This window comes from Podarcis tiliguerta, assembly GCF_965153285.1.
Source record: "Podarcis tiliguerta genome assembly, chromosome: 5".
Classification (NCBI taxonomy): domain Eukaryota; kingdom Metazoa; phylum Chordata; class Lepidosauria; order Squamata; family Lacertidae; genus Podarcis; species Podarcis tiliguerta.
In genome coordinates, this window is record NC_139538.1 from 49,368,322 (window position 1) to 49,393,081 (window position 24,760).

General features: G+C 41.1%; 1 protein-coding gene across 5 annotated transcripts in view; it reads right to left on the bottom strand.

Annotated features, from left to right (window-relative positions):
- Positions 1-24,760, bottom strand: part of ABLIM1 (actin binding LIM protein 1) — a 207,197-nt gene that overhangs the window by 163,130 nt on the left and 19,307 nt on the right. The gene's annotated exons all lie outside the window — the stretch shown is intronic.

The window sequence follows — 24,760 nt, forward strand, 5'->3', positions numbered from 1 at the left end:
GCAAATTGCATTAGGAGAATGACAACCGACAAACCTCCATTCACCAGCCCGAGGAAATAGCACAAAATTGTTGATATTGATCAAGAGGTTTCCTGACTTGGGTAAGGGGAAATTTCAAGTATTTGAGCTGGATATTAACTCCTGGAGCAAAGTCTGTTGCCTATAGGATTCATTAGGTCCGCTGTGCTCTCCAGCTTTCTCTGTGTGTTGGGTATGTACCTGAATGCACCATGAACACTGGGTCCAATCCACATTTAATCACCAGTCCCCACTCATTGATGACTTCATTTTAACCATTCCTACTAACTTTCACAGGAAGAAAGGCACATATTATTTTTATTCACTTAACCACTGCACTTATCAAACCTAAGCTTGAACTCACAGAAGGACAACTCCAGTTGACACGCACACACGCAACATGCACGCACACGCACACACACACACTACAGGGCTCAGCATCTCCTAACTCAGCATCTCATTTCTTTTTTAAGCTTTCCACTATACAGCTTTTCTACATAACGTAGTCAATAACTGGGGTTGTAGTGTGTGGGGAACCTTTCTCTGCAATGAGCTTGACACTGTGAGTTGGTTAACATTGGGTGGCCTGACTCCATCTTCAAACTTTTGCACTGTAGCAGAAGGGTAAAAATCTGAATACATAGCAGAGCAGCCAGTTTATGATAGACCAAAGGGACATGAAGAACAAGCTGAAGGGTTCTATGTGAACACCTGTTTACATGCTTTTGTAGTAGCTTGATGTTAAAGAGAAGGGGTGAGGAAACTGTGGCCCTATATGGATTACAGCTGCCTCATCCTTGACCATTGGCTGTGCTGGCTGGTGCTGATGGAAATTATAGTCATATAACATATGAAGGACCAAAGGTTCCCCTGAGATAGAGCATGCTGGTACCACTTCAAACAAGCTTAGCTTGTATCGGTGTGGCATTGGGGGGCATAGGGGACTTTGGGGCTCTTTCACTAAAATCAGATAGGGAAAATGGGTCAAGTGGTGCTCTTGAAACAGTCAATAGCTTCCAGCTTTGAAAGTGGTGTGTAAATCAAAGCAAGAGAGAGGATACACAGTTGACAATGAGCTCACCTCTGTCACCTTGGTATGAAGGTTTATTGCCCATCCCCAAAATAATGAACTGAAGCCCTGGGAATTAAGAACAGGGCTTAAACAAAGCAAGACTGGGCAACTTTTGGGAGGTGTCTGTTGTCACCAGGGGCCCTGGATTTGTTTCAGGCAAGTATTGTGGGCGCTTAGGCAGTGCTACAACTTTTATTATACTAGCCTCCAGCATGGTCCACCCAGGGTGTTGAATGCTCTTTTCCCTCAGCTCCTCTATTGCTTCCAGGTAACTGGCAATACCTGTCCTACCAGTTGCCTAAAGCAACCTCCTCTTATAACTACAAGGGTGGGCCTATATTTCCTCCTTATGTTCACGGCAATCTTGTGAAGCAGGTCAGGCTGACAGGCAGTGACTGTTCCAAGGCCAGTCACTGCACCTGAAAAGGGATATTGTAGAGCTGGAAAGGGTTCAGAAAAGTGCAACTAAACCAATCAGGTGGTAAGCTGTGAAGGAAAATGAGCAGCCAAGACCCTTCATATTCACACAGACCACCCTCCACTGCATTTTTACACAAAGAAGATTCCAGTTAAGCATCAGGAATAACTTTCTGACGGCAAGAGCTGTTCAACAGTGGAACAGATTCCCTCGGAAGGTTGGATGGCCATCTGTCATGGATGCTTTAGTTGAGATTCCTGAATTGCAGGGTCCCTTCCAACTCTACAATTCTCTGATTCCATTATAACATCTGAAGGCAGCCCTGTTTAGGGAAGTTTTTAATGTTTGATGTTTTGTCACATTATTATTATTATTATTATTATTATTATTCTGTTGGGAGTGGCTGAGGAAACACAGCCAGATTGGCAGGGTATAAATAAATAATATATTATCATAAACACCATCATCATTATTATTATTACTACTACTACTACTACTACTACTACATGTTCCTCAGGCTGTTTAAAAGAATAATAATGAAATGTACTGATCCTGCTGGGATTTTTCTCTCTGAAGTCAGGGTTCCAGAAAAGTATAACAGTTCCAGAAACATAAGACAAATAAATCAGTCTCCCATGATTAAAAAAAAACACCAAAGCCTTCTGTTAACAAGAATAAGAGGGCCAAGAATGGTGGGTGGGTTGTATAATTTGTTTAAGCTTCCAATACTGACCACAAGGCCATTTGTAATCTTCTTTGCTGCTTTTCCATAGTTATGCGCAGCTGGCGAGCCAGCCAATGCCAACTGCTTTTCTTTAACTGGGCACCAAGAAAGGGGTCACAAGCAGATAACACTGAGATAAAACACTTGGATGCATGTATTGTGTGACACAGGGTTTTCTGCCATGAAATCCAACACTGCTTAAAGTCCTTTCATAAGCTAACTCATCTGTATTTCACTTCTATTAGTATCTTCTTGATTAAACATTAAGTTCTTGGTTTTGCAAAGGGAGGTGTTTTTCTTCAAGGAACATGCAAGGACTTTTATTTCAGGTATACAGGTGTGACTGCAATACCTTGATTGAAAATTAACGCACATCAGAACTCAAGGCTATGTTTGATTCATGAGCTCTTGCAGGTCATCTGTAGATGGCCATACATGGAACAGGCTTAACTCTTTGATGAAGCAAGGTATGGCATGGCTGTGATGCAAGCAAACACCACTCCAGACACACTATAGACCCCAACCACCAAAGTGTGACTAACTAGATTCAAAGAGGGTGGTGACAAGTCAACATGAGACGAAAGGGGAGTGCAAGGAAGCAGCTGTAAATAGGGACAGACTTGGCCCCCATTCTTAGAGTAGGGGGACAGAACACTTAAAGTTAGTATGAGGCACACAGTATGATAAAAGTAAAGACAAACAGAACTACTTGCATTCTAATGCAGGCATAGGCCAACTCGGCCCTCCAGATGTTTTGGGACTAAAATTCCCATCATCCCTGACCACTGGTCCTGTTAGCTAGGGATCATGGGAGTTGTAGGCCAAAAACATCTGGAGGGCCAAGTTTGCCTATGCCTGTTCTAATGGAACTATGCATATAGGTGCTGTAGAACCAGCACAGAAGGAGAAAAGCAATATGTAAGAAATGCAAGCACATCCGCGTGCTGGAGCAGCTAGCTACATCCCTGCAGAGCTGTGCAGAGTTGGTCAGGGTCAAACACACAACATATTCAAACCAGGAAAATCTTGTATTCATTATTTTTAATAATAATAATAATAATAATAATAATAATAATAATAATAATTTATTATTTATACCCCACGCATCTGGCTGGGTTTCCCCAGCCACTCTGGGTGGCTTCCAACAGAATATTAAAATGCAATATATTAAACATCAAAAGCTTCCCTAAAATGTTCCATACGTGAATATATATTGATTCATAGAAGTAATCATAGAATTGTAGAGTTGGAAGAGTCATCTGGTCCAACCCCCTGCAATGCAAGAATTTTCTGCCCAACATGCAGCTCAAACCCACAACTCTAAATTTAAGGGTCTCATGCTCTACCAACTGAACTATCCCAGGAATGATCATCTTATTTATTTTCCAGGGGGTTAACAGTCAGAATCAGGAACATGACATGTCTATAAAGTTTAAAAGAAGTTTTCCAGACTAATATGGGGGGCTATCAAGTCAAGGTTAATGGGATGCTGCTTACTTTGGTAGGAAGTAACCAGATGTGGAGTGATGGATAACAGAGGACAAGACAGGAAAGATATGAAAGCAAATCATATGAACGTGATGTGGTGCAGACATCCTCTCTTAGCAAGGTTTTAGAATTAGTACATAATGTAAAGATTGGCTCAGTCGGGCAGAAACTCAGTTGTTGGCGTCTGACTGTAGTTTTGCACAACATAGCTCAGTGTCCTACAAATTCTAACTGTGAAATAAAAACACTAGCTTACCACCCAGGCTGTTGTGAAGATGAATGAGATAAGATCTGTAAAACATTTGGCACAGTAAGGAGTCACAAGGAATAATGAACAAGTGTAGAAAAACCTGCTTCTGCAACTACAGTTGCCTAATAATTTTGCAACAAATGTTGCTTGCTAGCTAGGTGCATTTCTAAGCAGCTGCATCACTGCCAGTGGAATGAGTTGACCTGTAATAAAGAAAGAATGACTATGCTTTGAGGATCCACATTGTAAAATATTTTTTCTTAAACTCATTTAGAAATATTCTAATGATGAACCAAAATTACTTCTATGCTGCAAGGCCATCTTATCCATCCTTGCCTTTGGCTGAACCCTGTTGTGTTGTTTTCATTAAAATGTTATAATAGCTGAAAGCATTATACTGGTAATTCATGAATTGGTAGCAAAACACATTCCATTTTTTATTGTATGAATTAAATAAAACACACAGAATGGTAAGCAAACTAGCAAGAGTCAAGCTTTGCTCTCGGGACCTCTACCAGTCAGCCTGCCTCTTCTTTTTCCTGCTTAACGTCTATTCTCTTGACCATGGGTAGGCAAACTAAGGCCCAGGGGCCGGATCCAGCCCAATCACCTTCTAAATCCAGCCCACGGACGGTCCGGGAATCAGCGTGTTTTTGCATGAGTAGAAGGTGTCCTTTTATTTAAAATGCATCTCTGGGTTATTTGTGGGCATAGAAATTAGTTCATTTTCCCCCCAAAATATAGTCCGGGCCCCCCACAAGGTCTGAGGGACAGTGGACCGGCCCCCTGATGAAAAAGTTTGCTGACCCTGCTCTTGACCGATCAGATTCCCTATTTGCTTGTCCATCCACCTGTTTGCCTACTGCTCAGGCTAGTCCCTCTCCAGATACATTTATTGCATCACATGCTTGCTTCAAAGGACACTTATTCCACACTGGTACTCCTGTAGACTGGCTCTGGTGGTCCATTTACTTCAATTCCTATCCTACCAAGGCTTGTATCTGAGTTTCTGCTTACAGTTACTGCCTCCATCATACATGTTGGCTATTATCAAGTGTTTGCAATTTAAGGGACAAGATGAGTGCAACAAAATTTTGGTTATGAATCAACATCAACCTATGTTAAATTTGTATGCTCTTTTTATAAATATTGTGGCATGGCTATGTTCTGCTCACTTAAGTATTTGCCAGTTTCAAAAGCTGGAGTCAGCTTATTCTGAGCTGCCTTCATGCCCTTCAAAGTTTCTTCAGGTAAGGAGAAATCACAGTACGATGCTCTCCATGGTCATATTGATTACACACTCCTGAAAGCTCTTTTAGAATTAGGAAAGCTATGTTATTTCCTTTGGATTGAACAATCATAGCTTATCATGGATTTGTAAATAAGCCAAGTAAACAAGTAAATAAACAAATGGCCATGGCAGATATCAAAACTTAATGACACATAATTCATTTCCAAAAAGGACATCATGTCCCATTCAATGCAGCTGATGTCTTATCCTTTCAATGGTATCCATCAGACTAACTGATCCTTATATGGGTCTGCAAAACAATTTATACATTATCAGTGAAGTGACCACACAGCATGCTTCCTTCCCGCAATGCAACATTTGTTCCTTCATCAGCTATGCCAACACCACAAGCCCATAATTTGCTGGGCCACCAATCAAGTGCTCAGAATGAACCATGTTGATCTTATGCAAGAGGGGTTGTCACAGAGCATGGTAATATGTCAACACTAGAGGGACATTTTTCCAATGTTTCTGGGAGATCACTAGCCCATGATGGTATGCCAAAATACCTAATACGTTGGACGCTCCAGTTATACACCCAGATTATACTCTCCAAAGTACTTTGAAGGCAAATGATTCTAAAAGGTCAGATGGATTACTTGGAGATACAATTTGATCAAGCATCTCAAAAGCATGGAGATGCTAAAAAAAGGTTTTTCACGACAGCACCTGTGTTTTACGCCCACACTAGATATTATTTCATCTCAAAGCCATTAGCTTTGCTCCAAACATTTCACCAAGCCACAGACCATATTAAATTGTATGCCAAAGACTTTTCCCAATGAGTCTTTCAATGTAAAATTATTTCTTGTTTAGAATAATGCTGAAGTCATGTTTCGGTCCACCACCTTGATTCAAAATGACCCTGATGCTTATGCTCTTCCAATTGAGTTATCCCAGAGCCATCAACTTGGTGATCCACCGAAAAATAAATAAATCTTAAGTTCTAACAGCACATTTGTAAACTTCCTTACTTTGGAGTAAGCCCTAACAAACACAATGGAACTTAGTTCCAAGTAAACATGCATGGAACTGCATTGTCAGTAATCATTACACTGGTTACTAAATTCAGTGAGACTACTAGGGGGCAAGATGAAAGAGCACAGGGCTGCTATATTTTTTCTAGTTGTGCAGAAGAGGGAATTTCAGCAGCAAGTTTCAACACTTGCTGAATTTTGCTCTTCTACACACCTATTAAAAATTACTATGCACCTGACTGCTTAGTAATGACATTAGTTTAATGTGTTATGAAAGCCTACTCGTACCCAAACAGCCTACAGAATTTTACTCAGAAGTGGGTATACTCATGAATAATTATGCTTAATAATTAGTCTTAAAACATTAGTTTTCAGTTTTTACTATCCTGTCTCTGCTTGCAATCTTAAAAATGGAAGCTCTTATTTGTTTTCTCAAATGTACGTAATGTAATTTGAAAAATAAATAAAAATATTATTTTTATTTTTAAAAATAGAAATGTTTCATTGATGCACCTGAGCTTAATCTTATCGTGAGAAAAAAGGAAAATGAATCACAGCTTGGCTCTATTTCAGGAATACCTTAGGAAAGTGAAAGTCATTACTTTGCTTTCTGTTGCTAATAATAAATCAACACTGTTGTAATAGCTTCAACACATGATGAGCCTCTTGATCAGGAAGGGAACATTTTTCATTTTCCCAGAAATGAGACTGTGGCTTGAAGGACAGTACAAATAGTTTCAAAGTTGTCTGGAGATGTTTCCAAAATTATATTCACACCATAGTTACAGAGATTGCTGTGTGTGATCCAGACTATTTAGAATGTCCCTGTCATTCTCAGAACACCTCTGGGTAGCTTTTTAATCCAGAAAAAAACAGGCTAGCTATATTTTACACTAGAACAAATTCAGTATAGATGCCACCTTTTATTTACATCCAGGCCGGTAGGAACCCCAAAACTCTCAGGAGGACCACTGGTATAGGCCTCTACATCCCTCCTTGGTTTTATTTATTTATTTATTTATTTATTTATTTATTTACTTATTTATTTTTGTTTGTTTGTTTGTTATCCCAGGTGGTCCTCCTTCAGCACCATTACTTTCTGTCCATATTATATCATGAGTCGTGTGTTTTCAAGTGTCTACAGATGATTTTGGAGTTGGGCAATGACCTCAAATAGCCAAGACAAAATAAAGAAAAAATGATTAAATTAACATTTATTAAGGAAAACATAACATAGGCACACACTACACAATGTTTAAAAAGTATGTTTCTTTTAAAGAAATACAGTATACTGCTCAATCTAGCATGATGTCACAATCGCATGTAGGACAAAATCTAAAATAGTGTTTGATAAAAATCTTCCTGTAGCACTTATCATATACAAATGTATTAGAAACAAAGGGAAGGGTGGCAATGCAAATATTAATATTATTGGAAGACCGGCAGGTAGGGTGGCCAGGTGAGAATATATAAAACTCTTTCATCTTTAATGTTATGCAACCTACACCTGCTGAAATTCCCTCTGCTACTTAAGTTGCAGTGGCTAGGTCTTCTTTTTCACTTATCCACCCTATAGATAGGATCAAGGAACTGGGTTGCTACACATTATCTACAAGTGTTTCAATATGTGAATAAACCCAAACATTACACTAGAAGTACTGTATATATTCATAGGTATTAGAGCACAGTCACGAGACAAAACACTTTCATTCCATAAATGAAATTTTTCACGACATTAAGTGCAAACTTGTGTGACTCTATTTGGAAATGTATCCACCATGTACAATGAGTTTACTACTGTTTGGTCTGAGTACAAGTTGGTATAGTTTGATCCCAGGAGATTCTGAAGAATCTCTACTAGCTCACTCTACATCCTTGTCTTGGATCTGCTAGCCAAGCTGCAATGGAGTCCTATAGCATGCCATTCAGCAGGCACTGGCAGCTGAAGATCCACTGGGCTAATCTATTGTGGGTTTAATCCTAGTGATAAAGTTGGGACACTTAGATTCTCAGTTAAATTGGTCTTCCTAAGGGGTGCCGGGGTAGAAAGAGGGGTAAGACCTTTGTGACAAAAGTACAAATAAGGAGAATAGATAGATTTATATATATATATTGATATATAGACATATATATACACTATGTATTGTAAAGAATGTTAAAAGGTGTAACTGAATGTACCATTGCAAAATAAAATAAACAAAAATAAAAATAAAAAAGAAAGAGGGGTAAGACCTCTCTTAAGAACTCCAAGGTATGTCACACCCCTGTCATAGCATGTTTCCAATTCTCCATCTGTTCATTTTTCTTTTTATGCTTTCATAAAAATTATTTAAAATATACTTTTTAAAAAAAGCTTTGGTAACTGTTCTAATGTGCAGAGTCATTAATTAGAACAACAACAAGAAAAGTGAATGCTGGAACCAAGTGGCATGCTTTGGCACCAGATTCTGCGTTCCAGGCGCCAAGCCAAAAGAGTGAGAGCTCAACAGGGAGCAGATATATTTGTTCCTGGGGGAGGGGGCTGGCACTTGTACCATCAAACAGCTGATCCATGGAATAATTCTGGCATCTTTATTGGAACAAGCTTTTAAAGACCAGCTTGCCCAGCTGTAGGGGTAAAGTGCCACATACCAGAGGCAGCCATCATTGAGGGTGGAGAAACAATCCTACAGAAGGAATTAGTAAACTGAGAAGGGCATAAAGAAGTCAGTTTTATCAACAAAGAGCAGTCAATGGCCATTTTTTTTCTACGAACAGCACAGGAGCCTTTCAGCAATAGTGTTGTGCAGCTATAAGGTACGGGTGTGTGGCATGCACACAAATAAATTCCATGAAAACATCACATTAATTTCAACAGAAGAGTACACAAATGTGGCCTCCAGGTTCACATTTATGGCTACTGATTGTCACAGGCACCATCCTAGTTCAGGTACTTCCCTGCTTCTTCAGGGCCCAAAACTTGTCCTCATTCATATCCTATTAAGAGCACCTAAGTAGGCCCCCAGTTTCAAAGGGCTTAAGCTCCCTAACTCTAAAGGCCTAGTTTGTACATCACTCTGAACCCAAATATGTAGGATTGGAGCTTTAATCCTCTGCAGATTCTTTCTTCAGTGCACCAAGTTAAGCCAAGAACAAACCCTAGCTTACCATCATGGTTAGTTATAAGAGGAACAAACCGATAGCTCTGGTTTGCATGTAACAGCATGGTTTGTTTCTTCCTAGTAGCACTGAAGAGGTGGAGAAGGAAAGAAGTATGGTCTTTTGAGCAGCACTCTGCTTGTTCACATTAAACCAAAATTTAATTACAAACTGCACTTTAAAGTGATGTACAAATCAGACCATTATTTGGATATTTTGATCTAGATACCTGCATTTTTTCTTCCCTCTACCTTACACACACCTGTGACGTTAACATAAGAGAGAGTGCTGGCAGCGGATTAGTGGTGTATGGGTCAATAGTCTGTGAGACAACCAGGGGCTCCGTACGAACGCCACAACACCCATATTTGATCTGGACCTTAATAGTTCCTTTTAACAGAAAGAAATTCAATGGGAGCAAAAGATATGGACACACATTTTCCTAACCACACACATCCAAAATATTTCTCTGCTTGTGCCCCAAATGGATTGACATTCTGGGTAATCAGGGCAACTGAGAAATTTAGTAGGATGGAGGCAGAGTTGAGTGGATTCATTTTCTCCACACCTTCAGCAGAACTTAATGCCCTAGTTAAATTATCTTAATGATAAGCCAGAAGTTATTATTTTTCAAAAGAAGCTGGAAAAGTCAGAAAAAGTATTTCTGGAACATGGGAGAAACTTTAAATTCCTCATTCTGGAAATCCATTCTTTTGCCATTGGCATGAAGAGACTCTCTGTGATACTGTAATGTGGTGCGGCTTAGCACTGGAAAGGAAGCTTTGAAAAATTGGAGCAGTGGAATGGGGTTTCCTCACTCATAAGGTATATTTTCTAGACATGATAGATGAGTTTAGTCACCACAGGCACAAAACCCCACAAGCAATAGCAACCTAATTTAATCTGACATCCCAGAGTCCTGGCATTATACCAAATCTTCCAGTGTTTTCATTCCCCTGCAGCTTGTCCAGAAGGTTGTAGTGCAAAAGCGGGGGATGATGGCATTTAAGTTGATCCTCCTCCTAGTTCCACTTGGACAACAGAGATAATGACAATTCATATATGGGTTGTGGGTGTTTGTGCTGAAATTGTGCATCTATGAACACGTGAAAACCACCTCCAGCTGAAAAACAACAGCCCATCTAGTAGCCAACAGTATTAAATTTCCCCCTAACACTCATTCTAGATCTTGGATCAGTTGGCAATTTCCCGTATGCTAAATTGCACACATAATCCACAGCACACACTGGCCGGTTACCAAGAAGCTTCCATAGCACCTCCTCCTGAACAGTTAATGTCATGGCTCACTGGCTAGATGTGCTGTGAGGTCCAAAGGTTCCCCTGAGGCAGGTGTTCAGATCCACCAAGGCAGTCCAAACAAAACAGACAGAAGCAGAACAACCTCTTGCCGAAGAAACACCTGGAGTCACACTGAGACCGAATACATACCATATATATATATATATATATATATATATATAGCCCCCACCCAAAGAATCATGGGAACTTTAATTTGTTAAGGGTGCTTGGAATTGCAACTCTTTGAGGGGTAAACTACCATTCTCAGTATTCTTGCTGGGTGGTGCGTGTGTGTATTTAGCCAGAGAAGGAAAGGCTGCCATCTGAGTCACAACAGCCAACCAATTCAACAGCCTAAATAGCTGGGAGAAAGTCCATGGGTAACAACCCCTCCAAGAGAAAGACTGAGTCCCACTATTGCACAGTGATTCTGTAACAATAATGCTGACAACACAACATGTCCCTGTGAGGGAAAGAAGGCTTTGGGGGAGAAAGGATGCCATTCGGATCAGGAAAACTGGAAATTACAAGAGCAAGCTAACAGAAAACAACCCCCATGAGTTGCCTAAAAGCCCAAAGAAAAAGAGCAGCACAATAAGAAACAGGTGCAGCAGTTTGTGCTTTGCCATGGGGAGATGGAAATGCAGGCCTGGCAGGGCAAAGCCTGCCCCATGAGAACAAGAATTGTAGCTAGAAAGAGGCCTTTTTCAGCTAATTCCAATCACCTGAGCGGACGGGGCAAGAGCAGGGGTGTGCCAATCTTCAAGGGGTCTAAACTGTCCAGATAGCCCACACAAGTAGGGAAGACTCCCCACTATATAAGTTCAGGCCGCTGAACCAATGAAAGCAGCTATGTGACAGAGGGGGCAAGGTCACAGAACACATGCCCACTCTCTTCCCTCATGCAGTAAGAATTACATGTAGGAGAATGTCTGAATAGGGCTACAGTCACAATTACAAGAACAGAAGAGCAGCTGCTGATTGGGCTTCTGTAGTCTCCCAGGGAGCCAGGCTGTGGCATGCCCCCTTCCCTTCATGCTTGGGGCAAACAAAACCATATAACGTTCCATCTAAGCCCTGTATCAGACATGGGGAACCAATCCTGGGAGCTGAGTGTGGCCTCCAGGTCCCTCTGCCTGGCCCTTCACCAGCCCACACCCCTCACCAGCTCTGCTCCATAGCCTCCTCATTCTGCCTGGCTGGCTGAAATGTGTCTTCAAGGTGCAATAATGCCTCTTGCTTAACCTGGGCAGAGGATGGAAAGATGCAAGTGTGCAGAAAAATGTTCCCCTTGCAAGTCCTATTTAGAAGAGTAGCTAGGTAAGAAATTGGGGGGGGGGCACAAATCGAGAAGACAAGAGGCTTCAGGCTTATTGCCTAGGCAAGGGAATCTCAGGGGAAATATCAAGAAGACGTCGCATGCATAAACCTAAACTAGTGCATGAATATAGCCTGAAAGCGTATCCCTTGACAAAATACTTCCAGATATCCCCAACTCCATTTAATGGCACACCTACCCTACCAATGCTGCTCACCAATTTTAACCAGTTTTACTTGCAACAAATCCTATTGGACAGGAGGAAATGATGAAGCAACTCTCCAGAAAAAACCAAACAAGTCCCTACTGCGGTAATGGGAGAAGAAAATGGCCGACTCCAATTAGTCAAAGCTCTCTTTTAATCTGACATCAAGCCATTAATTGGTTAATCACACTGATTAATCTGTTAATGCTTTCAGACTTAATTATTTGTTGTAGAATTAGAATAAACACATGTCTCCATTGCAGAGCTATTATCCCCCCCCACCCCCTCCATTTGGAACCAAGTACTTTACAGCTGAAAAGAAATAATAAAGACCTGGGCCAGGGTGGTAAAAGCTTGATTTGATAGACTTGGGTTTGGGGGACTTAGGCTGAGGCCCCAACTAGGACAAATGGTAAATATAAACAATAATTTAACAAGTTGCAGTTTACCTTAATGTTACATACTAGCTGTGGCAAGTGACCCCAGTATTCATTCATACCCATGGCCATCCTATGCTTTCCAAGGACTCTCTCTACAACTAATTTCCTAAATCTAAAGAGGAACAATAAGCTTTTCCTTAAAACTGACGCAAGGAGCAGTACAATCAATGCTACATGAAAGATAACTGCCCCAATCTACAAAAGTATTAAATACAAGTAAAAATAGCTACAGAGGTTTCCATGACAATTTTTTTGAAGGGGAATATAACTTTAAAGATAACATTATATTTGTAGCAATTTAGAAATCTGTGGAAATGGGATTGTGTGGGTTGGAAGATCAGGAGGTCTCTGGCATAAATGCATCAGTCTGTGTCTCTAATGTGATAACAAATGAAGCTCTACATCAGGCTTCCTCAATCTCGGCCCTCTGGGTGTTTTTGGTCTACAACTCCCATGATCCCTAGCTAGCAGGATCAGTGGTCAGGGATGATGGGAATTGTAGTCTCAAAACATCTGGAGGGCCGAGTTGGAGGAAGCCTGCTCTACATCATGGAGGTGCCCATGTTACCATTCCCTAGAACTAGAGCTACAGTAGCGAGGGAACAAGCTGTAATGTATAGTTCTCTCTCCAATGTGACTTGGACCTTCTGAGAAGCTGTCGAAAGGAAGCATGCTGCAAAATGTCCCACATCGCAGAGGTCCTCAGTTGGAAAACATAGAGCTGCTATGCTTGAAGCTGTTATCATAGAGGTGCTAATTGTACAATCAGTTAATGGCAAACAGACAGGACTTATTTGCCACCCCTTAACTCTAGTCTTATGAATGAGTTCATGATTTAAAGCAGCAGCAACAACAACAACAAAAGTCCTTCATGAGATCAAGGCACCCAGCTGAAGTTTCAGAGTGCTTTCTATGGGTTGCCAAAAGCTATTACACTAATGCTCTTCTGCACTAGCCTGGAGTAGAGAGAATGGCTTTCAGTCACATCTTCTGCTTCTCCGAATACATGGACATGATGTCTTGGGATTTGTCAGTGCCTATTCTGGGCACTGTGTAGGGATTTTCCAAGCTCAGCAACACATTAATTATTGCCAGAAACATTGGAGTGCCCCCCCCTCCAGTAAGTGTAGTTAACTTGCATTTGAAATATCTAGGTAGAAGAATAGAGAGCAATTGTTAACAGTTTATTATAAAAGCACAAAGCTACAAAGGAACCCAAGTGCTCATTTACATAGAAAGCTGCCCCTTTTCCGAGTCCATCTGGTTCACTACTGTCTATACTGACTGCCAACAGCTCTCAACGGTTTCAGAATGGGTTCTTTCCCAACCCTACATACAGATGCAGGGGATTAAACATGGGGTCTCTTGCATTTTTTATTATCTATTTAGTTTATTTCATAAAATTTGTATCTGCTTGATTGTAGGAAAAACCTCACAGTGGTACAGATATTCTACCACCAAGCTACAGACCAACCCCATAATCTGTTGGGGGATTTTCTTCTGACTTTGATGCCCCTAATGAGCTAAATGGAACACATGATTTGGCCTGTGGCAAGCAAATTCCTACAGGAAAGAAATTTTAGATTTTTGAAGGGGGTATTTCTTTCTCTACTTGATACATTTGAATCTGCCCCTATTTCAGGGAGAAGGGATTTCCAGCAACAGCTTAGAGTTAGAGCAAAATATTCAGCAAAACAACTTCCCCAGTTTCACCATCCATGAATTTTGGATCCAGTATTAATATTTTTTCCAGTATTGTTGAAGGAAGCAACAAGCTTGCATCCTACTCCTCCCAGTCTTCCTAATCTTAGGCCATTGCTTTCTCTATCCATCAAGATGAGCTACCAATTGAGTTCCATTCAACATTTTGAAACAGACATTCTCAGAAATGTGCTAGATTTTTTTCACATTTAATATTTAATATTTTATTTAATATTTGAGAAAGTACACCCATTTTTCCACCCATAAGTGAATTTTGGCAGCCCGTTTTTGCTCAGCCCTCTCAGGAATTTGTAATCTATACTTGCGGAATGAAAATGGATTTCCTCAATATTGTTTTAATTTCAGTGTGGAAGTGTCGTTGTCCAGTGATAAGAGTCAGCCCTAGTTCAGGGATGTGAAAGGCATTCCAATAGCTGCTTTCAATATGAATCTCCGATTGTATTTGGCAAATGTATCATCAGATACAGAAAATATTGCTAGTATTTAAACGTAGTTGGAAGATCTCAGTTCGTACTATATGAAAGATTCATGTTTCCATGGATACTGCATACTAAATAGTGTTATCAAAAATATTTTTGGGTTTCCATCATATTTCAGTGCCTGTAGCAACTGCTAACAGCTTTATATAGCATTTTTCTAGTAGCAGACAGATTTGGCATACTAGCTGTATAAAAATTGCCAAGCAGCCTCCACTACATTGTAGATTGAGCTAGTTTGTGTATTTGGGGGAGGAAATGGTTTCTTCCTTAGATTAACCAAACAATTGTGTATAGTGTGAAGAAAAACGCTTCAGAACCAAATACCGGTACTCCCAGTTTACTACTGTTGCTCCCTAAGATCCTTTGCAGGAAAATGTGTAAGATGAGTTTTGTGGCAAGGTCCAATACAAAAAAACAAAAACAAAACACCAACCATTATGGAGCATCTTTTATCAGAGGGGTAGCTAACCCTTTCTAGGATAAGAGCCGCACTGACCCATAGCCAACCTTCCAGGGTGGCACATGGAAAAGTGGGTGTAGCCATAGCAGAAAATTAATACCTATTTCAGTGCATGCTGAATACACAGAGTAGAATACAGAGACTATTTTACATTGTTTCTGAAATGCAGAGTATAAAATACAGAGCACACAAAAATGGCAGGATAATTTTACCAACCACCAGAGGTAGAGAGGTGCTGAGAGATTTGGAATAAATAGTCTATCCCTGCAGACCTTGGACTGATCCAACAAGGCAGCTCCTATAAGCCTCCATGTACAGAGCTAGACTGTCTTTGAGTATCAGTTGCCAGGGTTAGGAAACAGGGGAGAGGACACATTCCAAGCTGTGGTGGACTTTAGTCTAACCCTTGTGGGCAATTCCTTTGTCCAAGCATAAAATATCCAGAAAAAACTTCCTCCCCAAGCTAAATCAAAATCCCAGCCATATGACTCTGCCTGCATAAACCCCTCAGACCCTGATTGTACCCTGCTTGCTTATGGACTAATAAGCACAACCTTTGTAGCTGCCTTTACCAACCAGGATTAGGTATGGCTGTTTAAATCCCACCTTCTTTCCTCCTGCTTGGTTGCTCACATCAGCCTTTCCATCTGTTAGTTATAAACCACTGAGATTCTGAAAAGCCTGTCCAGTCCTGTGTTTCTGTCATTCTCAGCCTTTGCCCAATCAGAGAAGCCACAGCTCATCCAGTGCCCCCATGTCTCTCTCTAGTGGGACAGCAAGGGCCTGATCAAGCATTAACCAGTCTTTGGGTCCCAATTGCACCTCACTATGCTCAAGTACTGTGAAATCTGTTCTTCCAAGAATGGAAGAAGGGTACTTTGGGTTCGTCAAGTGGTGGAGCCCCATAGTCAAAATTTTCCAGATAATTGTGCTGTGTAGTTTTGCCACCAAATAGTCAGGAGGCCCCCATGGGAAATGAAAAACTTCTTGTCAAGCTAACCACTTCTAAGCTAGAAACAACATTTCACTACACCATGCATCAGAGTCAATTTAGAAATCATCAGACATGGCAACATAACTGGTTCAAGATACGTGGAAGTAATCCAAAAGGAAACCCCCATCTCTTCAGTTACAGAATTGGCCCTTTAAGCAGACAACAGTCAATAGATGAGCACAGCTGGTGGCTGATCACACCACAAATAGTCCAGAAGAACCCATAGTGAAAGCTAGATCAGGAGGAATGATGGGACCCATTACAGGACTATCTTAGTACCCCAATAATGGCGATGGCATGAAAGAAGGCTTCAGTGTTCCAGGCCGCCAGACCTTTTCCTGTATTTATCCGAAACCTATCAGTTCACATAATTTGTCCTTATTTTGTACACTCAGAAATCCTTGATCTTAATCAGATTCCAATGAGTAATAGCAGACCCTTTGCTGTTTTACATGAGCTTGCTATTTATGACAATTCTCAGTGATTTACTCCCTAATTGTGCTAATGCTCTTAGTATATTTTATGTCAACCTAACCCCTAACTATAGGACACAGTAAAAATTCAGGTAAAAAAGAAAAGGCCCTAAAGATGATGAAGGATTCTTGTTCCCTCTCTTTTTAAAAAATCAAAGTTTGCTGCCCATTACTCCTCTTCTTTAAAAACCTCACATGCTAAATGGAATATGCCTATTTGCATTTTTTGGAGGTCAGCACTTACAAGCTACAGTTGTTTATTGTTTGCTACAGGAAGAACAAGGGACTCTGGCTGGCCACATAAATCATGCCACCAAACATTAACAATAGCAATCAATAGTTAACCAGGCAAGAGAACATTCTGTCAGCTCTCTGGAATGGAAGGGTATTGTAGAAAGAACTACAGAGTGTGCCAACAATAGGAATTTTGCTATCAGGATGCTGACTTCTTGTACTGTGAAGTTCTATACATGATTGTTCAGCCATTATTTATCCCACTAATACCAATGTTATTCATCATAGTTTCAAAATATTCAGCTACTCCCTATTGAACCCACAGTGCTCAGCCCTATTTGGCAATACTTTATGCAGAAAATATGCACAAAGTTGCTGCATAGTCTACCTCTCCATTCCACCTCTGCATTCTCAGAGCTAACTCTCACTGTTCAGTTTGTGTTTGGGTAAGGAGCTCGTCTTCACATTTTCATTAATTCAGAGCATGTTACACCAGCTACACAAGAATGTACATTCCATGGGCGACAGAAAGGAAGTCTCTTTATTTAAAATGAAACATTAAAATGCATGGCCTAGTTTCTCTATATAAATAATTCCTTTCCATATTAAATCAGCAGCCTAATTTCACAGGGCATCTGTAATTTATGACCTGGGGAGAAGATCACAGTCGCTTCTCCCTGGACATTTTGCTGCTGCAGTGTACTGAGGTAAGCAATGGCTTGGTTTAGCTTATTGTCCAAACACAGGCTTATAGTACAGTTATCTCCAGACTAACCACAAGATATAACCAAGGTTTGTTTAGGTTTAGTTCAGCATGGTACCACACCAAAATGACTAGAAGAAGCAAAGTGGCTGTGAGCTCCTTTTTGGGAGCCCATAGTCACACTAAGCCAAGTTCCAGCGTAGCACAGGACTGGGGAACATTTGGCCCTCCAGATGCTAAACTGCAGCTGCCCTCATCCTGGACATTAGCAATACTTGCTGGGCTTGATGGAAGTTGATGTTCAACAACATCTGGAAGGCCAAACATCCCCCTCCAGCTTAGTCTGACCTAGGAACCAGAGTAGTATAATCTAACTTCTAACAGAGTATAATAATCTAACAGAGTAGTATAATCTAGTCTTTTTTTATGATTTCATTCTACCACTTTCAATCACTATGCTGTGAAAATGAACTTTATTTGTAGCTTTGCCACCAGCTATCAGTTTGAAAAAGCTTTCCTCTGTAATACTTTTGATTTTAGCATTCAGAAGATGATGTGGCAAAACCCTGTAGCTCTTGAATTATACATCCATTTTCAACTTTTCTACTAAAAAGTACAGTTACAATCTAGCTAAAGTGTTTCAAATCTGAAGCATTATTTCAGCTCTGAACAGAATTAGAAAAAAACAGTTTAAAAACAGATTTACTTTATATGACAGCCATGGCACAGTATTTAGCAGGTCTATGTTAAGTGTGAAATAATAAGGCTTGGTGTTTCCTTGCTCAGTTTTTCAGCATGGGCCACATTGCCACCTTCTGGAACCAGAAGGCAGACCCACTATCACATTTTAAATTTAACAGATTCTGAGGCTAATTAAGGCCCATCCATCCCCTTTGCACATATCTCCCCCCCCCCCACACACACACATATACACCTTGTCCTGTCGCAGGGAAACCATTCCCAGAATTCCAAGGAAAGAGAGACTAGCTGTTAAACCACTCTAAAAACTGCAGCTCTGTAAGGGGAATAAGGATTTCCTAATAACTCTCAGCACCCTTAGCAGCCAGCACTCAAGGGGATGGGGAACCACAACTGTTTAAAATGGTACAATATAGCTTTAATGTATAGTGCAGGTTGCGGGGGGGGGGGGGCTCAGGAGCATCCTCATGATAGCGAACCCTACCACCACAAGGCTCCCAATTACAGGGAAGTTGCTAAGTGAATTCAACCACATGCTCTTAGAATCCACCTTCAGGAGTTGTTCAGTGGAGCCCAAACCCCAGGTCTCCTGCCCCTCCCATCTTTTTATTTTTATTTTACTTTGCTTATACGGGGGCTACTATCTTAATTTCCCAGAGACATTTACACATATAAATTCAGATTTACACATTTGTGTTAAGGGCCTATGTGTCAGGGGTGCTTCCCAGCCAATGAATGCACATGGCAGAAAGTTAACTCTTTACTGTCAAAGATAACACAGTTGCTTCTACAGCTCTGGAGACCAAAGCACAGCAATGTAGTGTCTAGGCAGCTATTCCCAGGTCCTCAGTCTATGGAGCAGTTGCAGCACCCCTCCACCAGTTTATGTACCTTCTTCCGGCATGCTGTGAACACTGTAGCCAGAGACTATGCCTGCATGGAAGCTGCTCCTGCTCTTCCTGCTTCAATCCTCTCCTGGTTCTGGGAGACAGTTGTGCAAGAGAGGGTGGGAAAGCACCCAGCCCTTCACTTGCCTGGCCTGCCTCTTCCCCCAGCTCTTCCTCCAGCTTCTCTGCCTCTGCTTCTTACCTCCAGGCTCCAGCAGTGCAGGTCCCCACAGACCACACTAACCCCCTCTCCTGAGTCAGACTCCAGCCCCTCTTCCCCTGGTGCATACTTATCAGCATCCTGGCAGACCTTGTCACTGTGCTCTAGGTGCTTTAAGTACCAAGCACTGCCTCTTCTTCAGACCTTCCCATTCAACATGTGACACTTAGGTGTGGAGCAGCCAAAAACAGGAACACTGAAGGAAGGGCAACACAGGCATGAACACACACTCCCACAAGTTGTTTCAAAACAGAATAAAATAACTGAATAGGGTTATAGTCCAACACTTCCTAATAATGGAGGGTGGGGAGCAGGGAGATGGAAGCTGGTCATTTAAACCTCTATCCCTTGAAACACAGGATACTGTTCATAAGGTCACTAGCTAGAGGGGGGCATTCCCAACTAGAGATGGGTCAGTGCCCTTCCATCTCTCCAGTGTCCTCAGGAGCAACAATGACAACTGACATATGCCCATATCATAGAGGGTAAATGCACAGAGGCAGAAACACATTTCAAAGTGGAAACTTAGGGGGGAAATAACAGCATGTGATACTAAGATTGATTTGGGCCAAATTAAGCTCCAAGTGACAACTGTTAGTCTCTAGAGTCTGTTAGTCTCTAAGATGGCTATTTAGAAAATACTTAAAGGGGAGAAGCATTTAAAAGGAAACTTGCATTTACTTTTTCCAGCTAAAACAACTTCGGGATCTTTCAAACCATTGGTACCTCCATATGCATCAACATTTTGAACAATTCTTAATGAGAATAATCTTTATGAGGTACAGTAGGTAAATAGGAATGCCCTAGCCTGAAACCAAAAGTGACTCCCCTCCCAGAGAGGAGCCAGTGGTCCTGTAAAAAGTACCCCTAACTGGAACCATCTAGACACTGACATCCCCATGGTCACCACAACTAAAAATTGACCACTGCATCAAGGAAGACAGACAACTAATCCAACGTTCTGTGATCAGTGTTCCCTTCTCCCAGACCTGAAAAAAACCAGACAATAGTCTGCACAGAACAAAGTAATTATTTTTCTCTTTCAAATTTTCAAACAGGAACCATGCTAGGCCAGAGTGCACTTTATTCTTCTAGTAACTAGTAACTTAGTGGTTACCCATGAAGATGTTGACATTGCTTACAGAACCTAGTATAGTCCTGTATATTTCTTAAGGTCAAAAAATGTTTTTTCCACACTGCCGTGAAGAAATGGATAAAGCCAAATCTTTTTTGCCTTCTTGCAGGATAAGAGTCTTTTGGACACAGAAGTTTCCAGTTTTTCTCCAGCTAATGAGGGCAAAAGCAGCTGCTTTTTCCTTTGATTCAGGCCGGATGATTAATTACACTGAAGTGGAAGCAGAGCAGCAGCTGTGTCTGCCAAGAGACTTGATAATTAACACAGAGAGATCCACGTGTGAATCTGCATCAGCATTAGCGGTCAAATCCCTTGTGGTTTTTAACTGGCTGGCTGAATAAATCTACAAATGCTTCTTCCCTGATGTCAAGGAACCTTCATCTCCAGCCACTGTATTCCCACTTGAAACATAGTCCATGAGGCATTATATTAACAACTAGGTCAGTTGCCAAGCTGTAAAAACAGGATAATTTTTGTGGTTGGGTTTGATTCTTGTATAGTACGTACTGGGCAACTGTCCATCCAAACCCCACTGAAATTATTGGAAGTCACCATCCCTTATCCAGAGGAAAGCAGGGAATCTAGAATAGGTTCCACTGCTTTCAGTAGGAAATGCACAGATGATGTTCCCAGGGGACTACATCTCTATTTCTGCAGCTTCAGCCTTTAACATAGCTTTCATTGACACCAGCATCTGAGTACTGTATACATATCCATTATCACCAGAAGCATGTGTGGAAAAGGCAATTATATGACAATGTTCAAGTGATCACTCCTGATTTTCCAGACATATTTCTTTTATCAGCCACATCCAGCTGGACACTTGCCCAGCTGTTTCTACTTGTCACTAATCAAACCCAACAGCAGATGAGTTGGACAGATTTTCTTTTGGCATCACAAAGTATTATTTGCCTTTCTTGAAAGGAAAGCTTTTCTGTCTCTTCAGAATGCCAGGTGGGTAGCTATGCTCACCTATTGCAAGATTCTCTTGCTGCAACATCTAATAAATAATAATAATAATAATAATAATAATAATAATAATAATATAGCATAGGTTTTCATAGACTAGACTCCAGTTCGTCAGGTGCATGAAGCTTTAAGTTGTTAGGTATATGCACATAATTAGGTGGAAAAAGAGAGGAGGTGTGTGTATATATATATATATATATACACACACACACACACACATACACACACACATATATATGTGTGTGCGTGTGTGTGTATAGCTGGCAGGTATATACACATTGTTAGGTGAGGTCAAAGGGAAGAACATTATTTAATTTCTATACTGCCCTTCATCAGAGGAACACAGGACATTTTACAAAAGAAAACTACTTCACGGGCAATATTCAACTAACACGTCCCATTGGCACAGGGATTTCCGCTTACTCAATGGAACTTTCTCCCCTCTCCTCCGTCCTGTGCAGACCCCACATCCTCCAGAGTGAAATTGCTCCAGAGGGTTGAGCTAACCCCTAGAACAGATTTAAGGAGTGTTCAGGTGTGGAGGGTATTCTGGTGTGTAAACAGAAATCTGTGCACGCTGATGGAACATGCACTTAGTGCTACATGGGATACAATCCAGTGTTAATAATGTAGGTAAAAATGTAGGTAAAAACACAATTGTGTTGTCATCAGCTGGTTTGTGACCATTCACAAACCAGCTGATGACAACACTAACACCCAGGCATTGGTAAGCTATTGCTATGATGGGGGGGGGCAATTTATTGAGCAAACTCATAAATTCATGAATTTAGCAAGGGTTGGAAATAACACCAACTAGCTTCATCATGAGGCCAGCCTGGTGATGACTCTATGTGGTGGCAAGGGGGGGGGGCAGTCACTGAAGACACAAAAGGCTAATAATGGTTTGTTTGATAATGGGAGCCATCAGCCAGGCAGAGGAAGATAGCAACATGGAGGGAGAGGTTGCCAGGGTAACGGGGGGGGGGTGATGTCACCAAAATATGTCTGTTTAAACTGAGGTTTTGGGGCAAGAGTTTTTGGGAAGGAGAAAGGAGGCACCAGAATTCAATGCATGCTGGATGAGAGGCTGCACTCAGAGACTGTAAGGGGGACATGACTGGCTGCTGCTTTAGACCCAAGCTTGCGGAAGCTATGGGAAGAGCAAAGAGAGACACACTCAGGGTGTAAATGTTCTGCACTCCCTCCATCAAAACTCAGGTTGTAAATATGTGTAAAATAAGCCACATTTCATAAAGACAGAAAAGTCTCTGCTGTGTCTTATTCCCACAGAACACAAACCATGGTTAAGTGTCAAACAAGATCTCTGGAATCTTGCTACCACTCAGCAGAGACTGGGGTGGCCTGTAACACTATTTACCATGTTGCGATTCTATCACAGCCATGACTTCTGAAAGTACTGCACTGGTGCCTCTCATCTACATTTAAGAACAAACAGTGGCATGGAGTGGGCCCTTGGGCAACCTGGAAATGAGTGGAAGGTCCTCTTCCACTTTGAGCTCACTTGCCATAGGAAATATTGGGACTAGCTTAAAATGTCTTCAAACCAATGATAGAAATACTGTATTTATGTGGATCTAATGTGCGCCTCAATTTTCAAAACCTTGAAACCAAAAAAGTATTTGCTGGCGACATCAAATCTAATGCACACCCTAATTTTCACGAACTAATTTGTCCAAAAAAAGGTGTGCATTACATTTGAATAAATACAGTAAAAGAGATGGGGTGGAGGTTTCCCAAAAAATGGCGGAGGTGTCTGGTTCTGCTCCATTTCATCAAAAGATACTATTATGTTTTAGCTACAAATAATGCTGATCATTCTCTTGACTGCTACGGCTTATGAAGAGTCTGTAAAAGAAGAAACGTGCTGCTGAATTTGCTGTCAAATCTCCCAATAATGTTCTGAAAAATTTAGCTTGTTTTGATCCTCATACAAGGGAGAAAAACAAAAACGCTACACTCTCAACTATACTTTTGGGCTGCATTACCTAATCGTTTTCAGATTACAGTTGAAAAGCTTAATGGTCAAAGGAGGACCATTACAGTCACCCAACTTGACCTCTTACTATGAAGCTTTATGAATTAAACGCTCTTGGAATTCAGGTTTTTTTTTAATCTACATGGAACATAATTCATATTGCCGCATAGCATCTGTTAACCATATACCATCTGTTAACAACTGAGCCCTCCTGATCTAAAAAAATAAAATAAATGTATTTGCTGTCAACTGGTAGCTCTGCTCATCAGGCTGCTATGGAACACTTATCAAAGGCATTAAAAAGCTTAATTGTCCAATTAAAGCTTAATCAATTTATCTCATTATATTAGATGTTATTAAAGCATTATATGCCCCTCTCTAGAACACAGATCTTCAAGAAGAGACAGCCAGCACAGGGGAGAGCAGGGTTCATGAGTGAACTAGCTAGTGAAGGCTGCTGCATTACAGTATATGGAACATTGGGGCTTGTTCTCTGTTAAGAGCCTAGAGCCAAAGTGTTAGGGGTTAGATCCTAACCCACCCCCCAGCTCAGTTTGCTGTGGTAACAAGAGAAAATTGAGTCTTTGTGATGGTGTAAGAAGTGCTAAGCTAGGAGCAGAGCAGACAAAAACTTGTGGGGACAGATAGGACTCATCCATGATGGCAGATACCAAAAGGAAGGGCTAGAAAATCTTTGTACCTCTCTAGCAGGGGGAGCTAAATATTGATCAGTAATTGCCCACCTTTTACAGACTGCAGCTACATTTACAAATTGAAGAAACTTTCTCAGATACCATACACACCCTCCAACCAAGAACACACAACCTATTTTATTGACTTCAACTGAATGCTTCTTCCAAGTCTAATTTCAACAGGGAAAAGGGCAGGAGGGGGAATTGTGGCACTGAGGAAGTTCTCTGAAGAAACATTTAGTGAGCATGCATGCCACGTTGGTGACTCCTGTTGCAGGGCAAGCAGGCATTCTTCTCCCTGGGAATGGTGATAAAGCATAAACTCTCATGTGCTCCCAGCACCTCTAATATATGATACAGGTGTACACATGGTAGTCAATTTGTGCAACCCTTCCGCACAAAAAAAGACAACAGTCTGCCCACACAGGCACAATATACTATAGCTCCAGTAGTAAAGAA